The sequence below is a fragment of the Nicotiana sylvestris genome, chromosome 6 (assembly GCF_000393655.2).
Source record: "Nicotiana sylvestris chromosome 6, ASM39365v2, whole genome shotgun sequence".
Taxonomy (NCBI): Eukaryota; Viridiplantae; Streptophyta; class Magnoliopsida; order Solanales; family Solanaceae; genus Nicotiana; species Nicotiana sylvestris.
This window is the reverse complement of record NC_091062.1, coordinates 131,634,892-131,643,726: the sequence shown is the minus strand read 5'-3', so window position 1 is coordinate 131,643,726 and position 8,835 is coordinate 131,634,892.

Sequence of the window (8,835 nt, the reverse complement as noted above, 5' to 3'; positions counted from 1 at the left end):
AGTAACCGGTCGTCGTTCGATCGAGGTCGAACTCTTCTTTTTGGCGAAGGCCCCTAGCCTTAAAGGGTGTTATTTCGAACATATCAAAATAATAACCCATCGTCGTTCGATCGAGGTCGAACTCTTCTTTTTGGCGAAGGCCTCTGGCCTTAAAGGGTGTTATTTCGAATTTATCGAAATAGTCACCCGTTGTCGTTCGATAGAGGTCGAACTCTTCTTTTTGGCGAAGGCCCTTGGCCTTAAAATGTGTTATTTCAAACTTATCGAAATAGTAACCCCTCATCGTTCGATCGAGGTCAAACTCTTCTTTTTGGCGAAGGCCCCTAGCCTTTAAGGGTGTTATTTCGAACTTATCAAAATAGTAACCCATCGTCGTTCGATCGAGGTCGAACTCTTCTTTTTGGCGAAGGCCCCTGGCCTTAAAGGGTGTTATTTCGAATTTATCGAAATAGTCACCCGTTGTCGTTCGATAGAGGTTGAACTCTTCTTTTTTGCGAAGGCCCTTGGCCTTAAAGGGTGTTATTTCGAACTTATCGAAATAGTAACCTATTGTCGTTCGATCGAGGTCGAATTCTTCTTTTTAGCGAAGGCCCTTGGACTTAAAATGTGTTATTTCGAACTTATCGAAATAGTAACCCGTCGTCTTATGATCGAGGTCGAACTCTTCTTTTGGGCGAAGGCCTCTGGCCTTAAAGGGTGTTATTTCAAACTTATCGAAATAGTCACCCGTCGTCGTTCGATAGAGGTTGAACTCTTCTTTTTGGCGAAGGCCCCTAGCCTTAATGGGTGTTATTTTGAACTTAACGAAATAGTAACCGGTCGTCGTTCGATCGAGGTCGAACTCTTCTTTTTGGCGAAGGCCCCTAGCCTTAAAGGATGTTATTTCGAACATATCAAAATAGTAACCCATCGTCGTTCGATCGAGGTCGAACTCTTCTTTTTGGCGAAGGCCTCTTGCCTTAAAGGGTGTTATTTCGAATTTATCGAAATAGTCACCCGTTGTCGTTCGATAGAGGTTGAACTCTTCTTTTTTGCGAAGGCCCTTGGCCTTAAAGGGTGTTATTTCGAACATATCGAAATAGTAATCCATCGTCGTTCGATCGAGGTCGAACCCTTCTTTTTGGCGAAGGCCCTTGGCCTTAAAATGTGTTAATTCAAACTTATCGAAATAGTAACCCCTCATCGTTCGATCGAGGTCAAACTCTTCTTTTTGGCGAAGGCCCCTAGCCTTTAAGGGTGTTATTTCGAACTTATCAAAATAGTAACCCATCGTCGTTCGATCGAGGTCGAACTCTTCTTTTTGGCGAAGGCCCCGGGACTTCAAAGGTGTTATTTCGAACTTATCAAAATAGTAACCCGTCATCGTTCGATCGAGGTCAAACTTTTCTTTTTGGCGAAGGCCCCTGGCCTTAAAGGGTGTTATTTCGAACTTATCGAAATAGTAACCCGTCGTCGTATGATCGATGTCGAACTCTTCTTTTTGACGAAGGCCTCTGGCCTTAAAGGGTGTTATTTCAAACTTATCGAAATAGTCACCCGTCGTCGTTCGATAGAGGTTGAACTCTTCTTTTTGGCGAAGGCCCCTAGCCTTAATGTGTGTTATTTCGAACTTATCGAAATAGTAACCCATTGGCGTTCGATCGAGGTCGAATTCTTCTTTTTGGCGAAGGCCCTTGGCCTTTAAATGTGTTATTTCAAACTAATCGAAATAGTAACCCGTCGTCGTTCGATCGAGGTCGAACTCTTCTTTTTGGCGAAGGCCCCTAGCCTTTAAGGGTGTTATTTCGAACTTATCAAAATATTAACCCATCGTCGTTCGATCGAGGTCGAACTCTTCTTTTTGGTGAAGGCCCTGGCCTTCAAGGGTGTTATTTCGAACTTATCGAAATAGTAACCCATCTTCGTTCGATCGAGGTCAAACTCTTCTTTTTGGCGAAGGCCCTTGGCCTTCAAGGGTGTTATTTCAAACTTATCGAAATAGTAACCCATCGTCGTTCGATCGAGGTCAAACTCTTCTTTTTGGCGAAGGCCCCTGGCCTTAAAGGGTGTTATTTCGAACTTATCGAAATAGTAACCCGTCGTCGTATAATTTAGGTCGAACTCTTCTTCTTGGCGAACGCCTCTGGCCTTAAAGGGTGTTATTTCGAACTTATCGAAATAGTCACCCGTTATCGTTCGATAGAGGTTGAACTCTTCTTTTTTGCGAAGGCCCTTGGCCTTAAAGGGTGTTATTTCGAACATATCGAAATAGTAATCCATCGTCGTTCAATCGAGGTCGAACTCTTCTTTTTGGCGAAGGCCCTTGGCCTTAAAATGTGTTATTTCAAACTTATCGAAATAGTAACCCGTCGTCGTTCGATCGAGGTCAAACTCTTCTTTTTGGCGAAGGCCCCTAGCCTTTATGGGTGTTATTTCGAACTTAACAAAATAGTAACCCATCGTCGTTCGATCGAGGTCGAACTGTTCTTTTTGGCGAAGGCCCCTGGCCTTCACGGGAGTTATTTCGAACTTATCGAAATAGTAACCCGTCATCGTTCGATCGAGGTCGAACTCTTCTTTTTGGCGAAGGCCTCTGGCCTTAAAGGGTGTTATTTCAAACTTATCGAAATAGTCACCCGTCGTCGTTCGATAGAGGTTGAACTCTTCTTTTTGGCGAAGGCTCCTAGCCTTAATGGGTGTTATTTCGAACTTATCGAAATAGTAACCCATTGTCGTTCGATCGAGGTTGAACTCTTCTTTTTGGCGAAGGCCCCTGGCCTTAAAGGGTGTTATTTCGAACTTTTTAAAATAGTAACCCATCGTCATTCGATCGAGGTCGAACTCTTCTTTTTGGCGAAGGCCCCTAGCCTTCAAGGGTGTTATTTCGAACTTATCGAAAGAGTAACCTGTCGTTGTTCGATCGAGGTCGAACTCTTCTTTTTGGCGAAGGCCCCTGGCCTTATAGGGTGTTATTTCGAACTTATCGAAATAGTCACCCGTTGTCGTTCGATAGAGGTTGAACTCTTCTTTTTGCGAAGGACCTTGGCCTTAAAGGGTGTTATTTCGAACATATCAAAATAGTAATCCATCGTCGTTCGATCGAGGTCAAACTCTTTTTTTGGCGAAGGCCCCTAGCCTTTAAGGGTGTTATTTCGAACTTATCAAAATAGTAACCCATCGTCGTTCGATCGAGGTCGAACTCTTCTTTTTGGCGAAGGCCCCTGGCCTTAAAGGGTGTTATTTCGAACTTATCGAAATAGTAATCCGTCGTCGTATGATCGAGGTCGAACTCTTCTTTTGGGCGAAGGCCTCTGGCCTTAAAGGGTGTTATTTCAAACTTATCGAAATAGTCACCCATCGTCGTTCGATAGAGGTTGAACTCTTCTTTTTGGCGAAGGCCCCTAGCCTTAATGGGTGTTATTTCGAACCTAACGAAATAGTAACCGGTCGTCGTTCGATCGAGGTCGAACTCTTCTTTTTGGCGAAGGCCCCTAGCCTTAAAGGGTGTTATTTCGAACATATCAAAATAGTAACCCATCATCGTTCGATCGAGGTCGAACTCTTCTTTTTGGCGAAGGCCTCTGGCCTTAAAGGGTGTTATTTCGAATTTATCGAAATAGTCACCCGTTGTCGTTCGATAGAGGTTGAACTCTTCTTTTTTGCGAAGGCCCTTGGCCTTCAAGGCTGTTATTTCGAACTTATTGAAATAGTAACCCGTCGTCGTTCGATCGAGGTCGAACTCTTCTTTTTGGCGAAGGCCCCTGGCCTTAAAGGGTGTTATTTCGAACTTATCGAAATAACCCGTCGTCGTTCAATCGAGGTCGAACTCTACTTTTTGGCGAAGGCCCCTGACCTTAAAGGGTGTTATTTTGAACTTATCGAAATAACCCGTCGTCATATGATCGAGGTCGAACTCTTCTTTTTGGCGAAGGACGCTAACCTTAAAGGGTGTTATTTCGAACTTATCGAAATAGTCACCCGTCGTCGTTCGATAGAGGTTGAACTCTTCTTTTTGGCTAAAGCCCATAGCATTAAAGGGTGTTATTTCAAACTTATCGAAATAGTAACCCATTGTCGTTTGATCGAGGTCGAACTCTTCTTTTTGGCGAAGGCCCCTAGATTTAAATGGTGTTATTTCGAACTTATCAAAATAGTAACCCCATCGTCGTTCGATGGAGGTCGAACTCTTCTTTTTGGCGAAGGACCCTGGCCTTCAAGGGTGTTATTCGAACGTATCGAAATAGTGACCCATCGTCGTTCGATCGAGGTCGAACTCTTCTTTTTGGCGAAGGCCCCTGGCCTTTAAGGATTTTATTTCGAACTTATCAAAATAGTAACCCATCGTCGTTCGATCGAAGTCGAACACTTCTTTTTGGCGAAGGCCCCGGGACTTCAAACGTGTTATTTTGAACTTATCAAAATAGTAACCCGTCATCGTTCGATCGAGGTCGAACTTTTCTTTTTGGCGAAGGCCCCTGGCCTTAAAGGGTGTTATTTCGAACTTATCGAAATAGTAACCCATTGTCGTTCGATCGAGGTTGAACTCTTCTTTTTGGCGAAGGCCCCTGGCCTTAAAGGGTGTTATTTCGAACTTTTTAAAATAGTAACCCATCGTCATTCGATCGAGGTCGAACTCTTCTTTTTGGCGAAGGCCCCTAGCCTTCAAGGGTGTTATTTCGAACTTATCGAAAGAGTAACCTGTCGTTGTTCGATCGAGGTCGAACTCTTCTTTTTGGCGAAGGCCCCTGGCCTTATAGGGTGTTATTTCGAACTTATCGAAATAGTCACCCGTTGTCGTTCGATAGAGGTTGAACTCTTCTTTTTGCGAAGGACCTTGGCCTTAAAGGGTGTTATTTCGAACATATCAAAATAGTAATCCATCGTCGTTCGATCGAGGTCAAACTCTTCTTTTTGGCGAAGGCCCCTAGCCTTTAAGGGTGTTATTTCGAACTTATCAAAATAGTAACCCATCGTCGTTCGATCGAGGTCGAACTCTTCTTTTTGGCGAAGGCCCCTGGCCTTAAAGGGTGTTATTTCGAACTTATCGAAATAGTAATCCGTCGTCGTATGATCGAGGTCGAACTCTTCTTTTGGGCGAAGGCCTCTGGCCTTAAAGGGTGTTATTTCAAACTTATCGAAATAGTCACCCGTCGTCGTTCGATAGAGGTTGAACTCTTTTTTTTGGCGAAGGCCCCTAGCCTTAATGGGTGTTATTTCGAACCTAACGAAATAGTAACCGGTCGTCGTTCGATCGAGGTCGAACTTTTCTTTTTGGCGAAGGCCCCTGGCCTTAAAGGGTGTTATTTCGAACTTATCGAAATAGTAACCCATTGTCGTTCGATCGAGGTTGAACTCTTCTTTTTGGCGAAGGCCCCTAGCCTTAAAGGGTGTTATTTCGAACATATCAAAATAGTAACCCATCGTCGTTCGATCGAGGTCGAACTCTTCTTTTTGGCGAAAGCCTCTGGCCTTAAAGGGTGTTATTTCGAATTTATCGAAATAGTCACCCGTTGTCGTTCGATAGAGGTCGAACTCTTCTTTTTGGCGAAGGCCCTTGGCCTTAAAATGTGTTATTTCAAACTTATCGAAATAGTAACCCCTCATCGTTCGATCGAGGTCAAACTCTTCTTTTTGGCGAAGGCCCCTAGCCTTTAAGGGTGTTATTTCGAACTTATCAAAATAGTAACCCATCGTCGTTCGATCGAGGTCGAACTCTTCTTTTTGGCGAAGGCCCCTGGCCTTAAAGGGTGTTATTTCGAATTTATCGAAATAGTCACCCGTTGTCGTTCGATAGAGGTTGAACTCTTCTTTTTTGCGAAGGCCCTTGGCCTTAAAGGGTGTTATTTCGAACTTATCGAAATAGTAACCTATTGTCGTTCGATCGAGGTCGAATTCTTCTTTTTAGCGAAGGCCCTTGGCCTTAAAATGTGTTATTTCGAACTTATCGAAATAGTAACCCGTCGTCGTATGATCGAGGTCGAACTCTTCTTTTGGGCGAAGGCCTCTGGCCTTAAAGGGTGTTATTTCAAACTTATCGAAATAGTCACCCGTCGTCGTTCGATAGAGGTTGAACTCTTCTTTTTGGCGAAGGCCCCTAGCCTTAATGGGTGTTATTTTGAACTTAACGAAATAGTAACCGGTCGTCGTTCGATCGAGGTCGAACTCTTCTTTTTGGCGAAGGCCCCTAGCCTTAAAGGGTGTTATTTCGAACATATCAAAATAGTAACCCATCGTCGTTCGATCGAGGTCGAACTCTTCTTTTTGGCGAAGGCCTCTTGCCTTAAAGGGTGTTATTTCGAATTTATCGAAATAGTCACCCGTTGTCGTTCGATAGAGGTTGAACTCTTCTTTTTTGCGAAGGCCCTTGGCCTTAAAGGGTGTTATTTCGAACATATCGAAATAGTAATCCATCGTCGTTCGATCGAGGTCGAACCCTTCTTTTTGGCGAAGGCCCTTGGCCTTAAAATGTGTTAATTCAAACTTATCGAAATAGTAACCCCTCATCGTTCGATCGAGGTCAAACTCTTCTTTTTGGCGAAGGCCCCTAGCCTTTAAGGGTGTTATTTCGAACTTATCAAAATAGTAACCCATCGTCGTTCGATCGAGGTCGAACACTTCTTTTTGGCGAAGGCCCCGGGACTTCAAAGGTGTTATTTCGAACTTATCAAAATAGTAACCCGTCATCGTTCGATCGAGGTCAAACTTTTCTTTTTGGCGAAGGCCCCTGGCCTTAAAGGGTGTTATTTCGAACTTATCGAAATAGTAACCCGTCGTCGTATGATCGATGTCGAACTCTTCTTTTTGACGAAGGCCTCTGGCCTTAAAGGGTGTTATTTCAAACTTATCGAAATAGTCACCCGTCGTCGTTCGATAGAGGTTGAACTCTTCTTTTTGGCGAAGGCCCCTAGCCTTAATGTGTGTTATTTCGAACTTATCGAAATAGTAACCCATTGTCGTTCGATCGAGGTCGAATTCTTCTTTTTGGCGAAGGCCCTTGGCCTTTAAATGTGTTATTTCAAACTAATCGAAATAGTAACCCGTCGTCGTTCGATCGAGGTCGAACTCTTCTTTTTGGCGAAGGCCCCTAGCCTTTAAGGGTGTTATTTCGAACATATCAAAATATTAACCCATCGTCGTTCGATCGAGGTCGAACTCTTCTTTTTGGTGAAGGCCCTGGCCTTCAAGGGTGTTATTTCGAACTTATCGAAATAGTAACCCATATTCGTTCGATCGAGGTCAAACTCTTCTTTTTGGCGAAGGCCCTTGGCCTTCAAGGGTGTTATTTCAAACTTATCGAAATAGTAACCCATCGTCGTTCGATCGAGGTCAAACTCTTCTTTTTGGCGAAGGCCCCTGGCCTTAAAAGGTGTTATTTTGAACTTATCGAAATAGTAACCCATCGTCGTTCGATCGAGGTCGAACTCTTCTTTTTGGCGAAGGCCTCTGGCCTTAAAGGGTGTTATTTCGAATTTATCGAAATAGTCACCCGTTGTCGTTCGATAGAGGTCGAACTCTTCTTTTTGGCGAAGGCCCTTGGCCTTAAAGGGTGTTATTTCGAACATATCGAAATAGTAACCCATCGTCGTTCGATCGAGGTCGAACTCTTCTTTTTGGCGAAGGCCCCTAGCCTTTAAGGGTGTTATTTCGAACTTATCAAAATAGTAACCCATCGTCGTTCGATCGAGGTCGAACTCTTCTTTTTGGCGAAGGCCCCTGGCCTTAAAGGGTGTTATTTCGAATTTATCGAAATAGTCACCCGTTGTCGTTCGATAGAGGTTGAACTCTTCTTTTTTGCGAAGGCCCTTGGCCTTAAAGGGTGTTATTTCGAACTTATCGAAATAGTAACCTATTGTCGTTCGATCGAGGTCGAATTCTTCTTTTTAGCGAAGGCCCTTGGCCTTAAAATGTGTTATTTCGAACTTATCGAAATAGTAACCCGTCGTCGTATGATCGAGGTCGAACTCTTCTTTTGGGCGAAGGCCTCTGGCCTTAAAGGGTGTTATTTCAAACTTATCGAAATAGTCACCCGTCGTCGTTCGATAGAGGTTGAACTCTTCTTTTTGGCGAAGGCCCCTAGCCTTAATGGGTGTTATTTTGAACTTAACGAAATAGTAACCGGTCGTCGTTCGATCGAGGTCGAACTCTTCTTTTTGGCGAAGGCCCCTAGCCTTAAAGGGTGTTATTTCGAACATATCAAAATAGTAACCCATCGTCGTTCGATCGAGGTCGAACTCTTCTTTTTGGCGAAGGCCTCTTGCCTTAAAGGGTGTTATTTCGAATTTATCGAAATAGTCACCCGTTGTCGTTCGATAGAGGTTGAACTCTTCTTTTTTGCGAAGGCCCTTGGCCTTAAAGGGTGTTATTTCGAACATATCGAAATAGTAATCCATCGTCGTTCGATCGAGGTCGAACCCTTCTTTTTGGCGAAGGCCCTTGGCCTTAAAATGTGTTAATTCAAACTTATCGAAATAGTAACCCCTCATCGTTCGATCGAGGTCAAACTCTTCTTTTTGGCGAAGGCCCCTAGCCTTTAAGGGTGTTATTTCGAACTTATCAAAATAGTAACCCATCGTCGTTCGATCGAGGTCGAACTCTTCTTTTTGGCGAAGGCCCCGGGACTTCAAAGGTGTTATTTCGAACTTATCAAAATAGTAACCCGTCATCGTTCGATCGAGGTCAAACTTTTCTTTTTGGCGAAGGCCCCTGGCCTTAAAGGGTGTTATTTCGAACTTATCGAAATAGTAACCCGTCGTCGTATGATCGATGTCGAACTCTTCTTTTTGACGAAGGCCTCTGGCCTTAAAGGGTGTTATTTCAAACTTATCGAAATAGTCACCCGTCGTCGTTCGATAGAGG